Source organism: Chamaea fasciata, unplaced genomic scaffold, assembly GCF_029207755.1.
Source record: "Chamaea fasciata isolate MVZ Bird 193981 ecotype frontalis unplaced genomic scaffold, bChaFas1.0.hap1 SCAF_2, whole genome shotgun sequence".
In the NCBI taxonomy this organism is placed as follows: domain Eukaryota; kingdom Metazoa; phylum Chordata; class Aves; order Passeriformes; family Sylviidae; genus Chamaea; species Chamaea fasciata.
Genome location: NW_027094087.1, coordinates 77,130,721 through 77,136,720, shown reverse-complemented (window position 1 = coordinate 77,136,720; position 6,000 = coordinate 77,130,721). Strand labels below are relative to the sequence as shown.

The 6,000-nt window shown below is 58.2% G+C and overlaps 1 long non-coding RNA gene across 1 annotated transcript in view; it reads left to right on the top strand.

Moving 5' to 3' along the window:
• Nucleotides 1-285: 285 nt before the first annotated feature.
• Nucleotides 286-6,000, top strand: part of LOC136285343 (uncharacterized) — a 76,702-nt gene continuing 70,987 nt past the window's right edge. The window contains exon 1 of the long non-coding RNA XR_010719426.1: nucleotides 286-341. This is a non-coding gene — a long non-coding RNA (uncharacterized lncRNA). The remainder of the gene's footprint in view (nucleotides 342-6,000) is intronic.

The following is a 6,000-nucleotide window of genomic DNA, read 5'->3' as shown; positions in this document are numbered from 1 at the left end:
TCCTCTTCCTTTCACTCGGCAAGCTCGTCTAAAGCGCTCCAAATGGCCTTTCAAACAAGAAAACCCTTCAAGGAAAAATGGGCACACATCCCCTTCCAGGCACCTTGCCAAAATCTCCCAAGCACCCTACCTGGCATCCTAGCTTAAGTTTCTTCAAGAAGTGCGTGTGTCTGAGTATGCGAGGGGGGTGGGGGGGCTCGGGGCCGAGGGGGGGTGGAATTACAGCCGTCCTGTAGTGGTAGACACAAGTTCAGAGCTCCACTTCTCCCCTCTTTAATTAGGCTGGGGAGAGCCGCGGAGGCGCCTGGTTGAGGTGCAAGCGAGGCGGCCGGGCCGAGCGAGTGAGTACCCAACGCGGCCCCGACGGGACGGGCACGGGCACCCCGGGGGAACCGCGCCGGGGGAGCCGCGCTCAGCGGGGAGGAGGCGCGCAGCCGCCCCCCGGAGAGAGATGTGGGAGGGGAGGATGAGGGTGGGAATAGCGGGTCGGGGGTGTGCCAGGGGGACTCGCTTCCCCGAACTTGCGGTACGGGCCGCTAGGCGAGATTGGAGAGGCCAGTGCCGGTGCTGCAAAAGTCAGCCCGACCCAGCTGTGACTTCACCTATTAGCCCCGATGTCTTTCCGAGGAGATTGGCGGAGTTAAACAGCCCACAATGGGCGCTCTGGGGCGTCTCCAGCCTGACCTCTACCCGGTTTTAATAGTTTCATAGGAACTTCATTAAATCAATTACTTAGTGAGCACATCATCATTTATTTGTAATTAGCACTGAAGAGCTTGATTTTTGCAGCAGCCCGCAGCCCGGTTCCCAGCGGGGTTGGCCATGTACTACAAGCACTTTTGTTTGCTGTGTGTGTTGACTCGTGGTATTATTCGGCCGCCACAATAAAAGTGTAATCTTCACGTCTTAATCTAGCGTTCAGGGGGGAAAGGAAAACAAACACGGCGCGGACGAGGCACCGGTTCCTCGTCTCCGTGTCTCCCCCCCTCCTCGGGCTGCCGGCCCCGCTGCGCGCAGCCGGGCGCGGTGCGGCTCCCGGGCCGTGCGGCGGGGAGGAGGGCGGAGGGACGGGAGGGTGGGACGGAGGCCGGGGCCGAAGGGGGGGGAAAGAGAGGAAATGGGTCATCCGCAGCCAGGACAAAAGAGAGCGGCTCGGTGCCTTGAAGGGCATGAAATAAGGGCTGCAGCTGCGAGTCGGCTGGCCGCAGCCGGGCAGGGCGTGGGTGTCCGTGTTGAGGGGAAACCAGCGGGGCTCAGCGCTGGGGGGACAGCAAAGAGGCTTTCGTTTGGGTGGCTTCGGGGCAGGAAGGGGGATGGGTAGGGGCAGGGAAAGCCGCCTCGGACGTGGGGTGGACGTGACTGTTAGGGGAGGGAGGAGAGGTGCATAAACTCGCCCACGTAACCAGACGGGCCTCCTCCGCTTCTCCCCGCAGCCAGCGCCTTGCCATCGAGGACCCCCACGGGGAGGCGGTTCCACGCGTGGGCCGCCCCACGGCTGCCCCCAGGCGACGGCCCCAGCCCCTTTCGCCCAGCGCAGAGGCTGCCGCGGCCGCGTCTCCGCGCACCCCGGTTCGGGCCCTGTGCCGGGCCCGCCGGCACGGTGAGGGGCAGGGATCCCGGGCCGCTCCGGGGGGAGGAGGGCTTTGTAGCCCCCTCCCTCCTCGGGCTCTACTGGCTCCCAGGAAGACGCCCTCCAGGCAGGCAGGGGTGTGGGGAGTGGGAGTTGTTTTGGGGTGTCTGCCTGCCGCCCGCTCCCTTCCCTCACCTCCTCTCAGCGCGACGGAGGGAGGGGAGCCGATGGCCCGTCAGAGGCTGCAGCATACCCGGCAAGCTCCTGGGCTTGTGCACCCCACGTGTAGCCGGTCACGGGTGGGCACCGAGGCAGCGACCCAAGGCTAAAGGAAAAAGGGGGCGGGTCGGGCTATATGTACCTCTGCATGGGAATAGTACCGTGTTCGGCTCTGACGACACCCCCACCCTCGGTACCCAGGCGCTGCCCACATTTCGGAGTTCACCTGCAAAGGGGCTCTCTCGCCCCGCTGCCGGCCCGGTCCTTCCCCACGGAAACCCGTCGAGGTGAACGGGGCGAACAGCCCCGCCGGTACTTGCCTGGGTCGGCTCCTACCGGCTGAGGGGATGGGGCGATCCCTAATTTCCATCCTCCACGTGGCGAGAGCCCGGGTCCGAGGCCAGACAAGTGCAGGGAAGGGTGCAGATGTCACCCGCGACAGAGCCGCCCCTCACCGCGCCGTCGGGCATCTCGTCGGGCGTGATGGGTCTCTATCGCCCCCGGCCCGGGCCATAGGAGAGCGAGCCTCGGAGCCCCCCGGCTGCAGGGGCCGAAGTCGGGGGCTGGTGGTGCTGGCAGGGCAGAGGTCGCCGTGCAGGGCTGCCGTGGCGGCTGCGAGGCCGTTCTCATACGGGTGATAAAACACGCCGGGGGGGGGGGGAGGGGGGGGAACCCTCTTTCTCCTCCGCCCCGAAAACATGGCTCGGCATTAGTGCAAGGGCCGGAGGTTCCCAAATTCAAGCAAATAGCAGAGGAAAACCCCGTAAATATCATCTGGGAGTCGGAGAGGAGAGCGGCGCGTTACTTGCGCGGAGCAGCAGGGACGCGGCGTGATTTTAATTGCTACGTATTTTTAACATTTAATCGCTTAAACATGGAACATATCCGGTCTCTTCTGTCCGAAAACGACCGTCCGAGAAGCCGAACGGGGCGGGCTTGTCGCCGGGGTTGGGATAAATGGGAGCTCCCCCGCGATGGCAGCGGGGAGGCGGCGAGGGACGTTGCGCGGACGCAGCGGTTGCGCGGCGGCCGAGAGCGGTCCCAGCGCGGCAAGCTCTCTTCTTGCCGGGTAGGAGACCGTGCCCAGGGCAGACCCGAAATTCTAAACGTTGAAAAGAAAAAAGTGTTTCCTGTGAGAGAGAAAACCTGTACCATCCTCTCGCCGTCCTCCCCCCAAATCTACAAATCCCGCGATTTAGTCCACGGGGAGCGCTCACGCACAGTCGGGGGAACTGGTACGTGTTGTTGGGCGCTATTTTTAGGGCGTGGGGCTGGAAATGAAGGAACAACCCCAGGCTTTGCAGAGCAAGAGAGCTGCAGGTGGGGAAGGTAGCGCTGGCTGCAACTGGACGAGTCAGCGTGTCAGCCGTGGGGGACACGAGTTGCTCGTGGGAGGAGGGAGAAAGAAAGAAGGACCCCACGCCATCCATCCTCCCCGTCCAGCTCAGAGCCTGAATTTCCCGGACAGCCGTCGCGGTGCGTGCTCCCGCCGGGCGCGGCTCCAAGGAGCGGAGGCGGCCTGCGGCAGAGACACCTGCCCTGACCAGGAGCGGGTCCTGCCCTTGCCCGTGAGTTTTATGGAACTCTGAGCAGGTTCTCAGCCCGGACGTGTTTTATAGCCTAAACCCCGTTTGGGTGGGTGGCGGCGCTGCCGCTGTGTCGTCCTGAGGCTCCACGGGGGAGGGGTGTCACGGGTGGAACCTCGGGGAGTCGCGGGCAGTGTCCGTGGCGAGCGGCCCTGCGCTCCGCGGCCCCTGGCTCCGGTCCCTCCTGCCCCACAGCCCATCCTGCCTGGCCACGAGTGTTCCTGCTCCTGCCTGCCCGGTCCCACTTGTGCCTGCCTGTGCTTGTCCGTCCTGTCCGTGCCACCCTCCCTGCCTGTCCCGCTCAGTTCCGCCTGTCCTGCCTGTCCCTGCCTGCCCAGCCCGCACTCCCTGGACTGGCAACCCTCAGCCTCTGCCCCTGGTGCTGTTCATCGCTGGCAGGGAGCCCATGGACATTTGTTGGGGGCTGTTCCCTCTCGCCGAGTGCATCCCTTTCATCTGTTACTAAGGAGGAGGGAAGCTGCTTCCTGTGGGAAATGGGTGAGGAGAGAAGGGTCAATGGGATGAGTCCAGTCAGCTGTCCCCTCTCCCAAAGCTGGAAGCAGCTTCCCAGACACCCGCCATCACCAACCTGTATAGCAGATCATGTTTTAAAGTTGGGACCATGCTACAAAATATTTGACACCAGCTGTTTAATGCTCTCCCACCCAGTTATTAAACACAAATGGGAGTAAATTAAAATGGCAAAGGGAAACAAAACTCCTTCTTTTATTCTACTAAAAGACAACATCTAATTAAGGAATATTTTAATTCCACAAAAATGCAAACACAGTGACATAAGACTTTGCTTTTAAAACTATAGCCAAATACAAAGCAGCCCAGCTCAGACCAAGCTTAGGCACAGCCTCCATCCCAAGGGCCAAGGGCCAGGGCAGGCCAAAGACACGGGCCTGCTGCTTTGATAGCAGCCCAGCTCAGATACCCTCATTGTGGGGGGCCTCCTTTGACTTTTTTGTTCTCATTTCTTGCAGGACAGGGAAGCAGGCTTGGCCCAGAGCAGAATTTTAGGTTCCAAGTTTGCTGGTGGCAAGCCAGGGCAGCACCAGACGCTGGCTTCAACAGTCGTGCCCAAGTGCCCAAGTGTGCCTAACTGTTGAGGATAGCCCTTGGATTCTTTTTCCCCCTGTTCTTTAGCACAGAAAAAAAACCCCCAAAAACCCAAACCCCTCCCTTGAAACTGTTCATCATGCAATGCCTGAAAACCTTGAATTATTTTATGCCATCACCCGACCCAGGCCAATCTGCCCAGGATTTTATCAACATTTACTTCATCAGTACTTTGATTTCTGTTCTCTAGTTGGCAATGTTCACATGCCAGATGCATTTGCCATTTAGTGCATCCTGCCAGGGTTAGAGAAATATACCCCAGGAACGAGATTAACCTGGGAGCATACCTGTGGGGTTTGATGCTTGAAGCTGGCACCTGGGATCTTTTCAGGGGTATGAACCTGCCAGGCAGTCCCTTGGAGAGGGAACTTTGAGCTGGGTGCATGCAATTCTGGACCAGGTGGCTGTTAAATAGAAAGTAGAGAATATGGGAGGAACTTAAGCCCAAATACAAAAATGAACTGTGGGCACTGGGCTCTTCCAGCGGGGTAGAGAAGCAGGGAGGTCAGTAGTCCCAATTGCCCAAGATGGTAGTGAGCTGGCAAGATAAGGATTTAGCAACATTTTATAGCCATGTAAATGAAGCTGCATTCAGTGTTTTGTAAGATACCATAAAGCACAAGTTTCTGCCTCTTGGCTGCTCTAGTTCTGCTTTGTGTTTTACCCAAAAAGAGACAATGTCTGCAATTGCAGCTAAAACCCCTCTAGACACGGATAAGATGTGCACGCGCCTACACCTGGTCCCCAGCCCTCCCCTCCACACAGACACCAGTCTCACCTGAATACCGTCAGATCACGTTCATCAGAACAATAAATTCCACAGGGATTTTCCCAGAATATAAGGGCAAGGAAAACAATCTTGTAAGGAGGACGATGCTGCTGGCATCCACTTGCCTTCTCCCCTGAGCTCTCCAAGGACACTACCAATGCCTTACCACCACACAGAGCATGGGGCACAGAGTGACAGCAAGGACCCCTTTAATGGCAGATGTGGCCTTATATTAATGGCCTATTTTGTAGTGTTTTCTTTATTTTTATTACTTTGCCACTTAAGAAGCAGAATCCCAGCTTTCCTAGGGATCAAGGCATTGCTCTCTCCTTTTCTCAGCTGCCTATCTGTTGAAGAACTAAGAATTTTACAAAACCCATTTATTGTATCTAAAGCAAATTAAAAATGTCAAAGTGGAGGATTTTATTTAAAATAATTGTTTCGACTACTGGAAAACATGGGCCCAAATCATCGTCAAGTCCACCTTACCTGATGCCCTACCAGGAGCATTACTCGCAGCTTCCACTCTCCCGAAAGAACCTGGGGGTCTGAGAAGCCAGCAGGGACAGGGGTGGGGAGGAACGTGTATCCCATCCTCTGGCTGGGCAGCTGGGCAGCCCGGATATGGGACTGGGAAGGGTAATGCTGACATGGATGTACAGACAGCCCAAGCTGGTCCCCAGGGGAGAGGGCTGTGCACATTTTGTCTGCGGCCTCTGTCTGCTGATTTG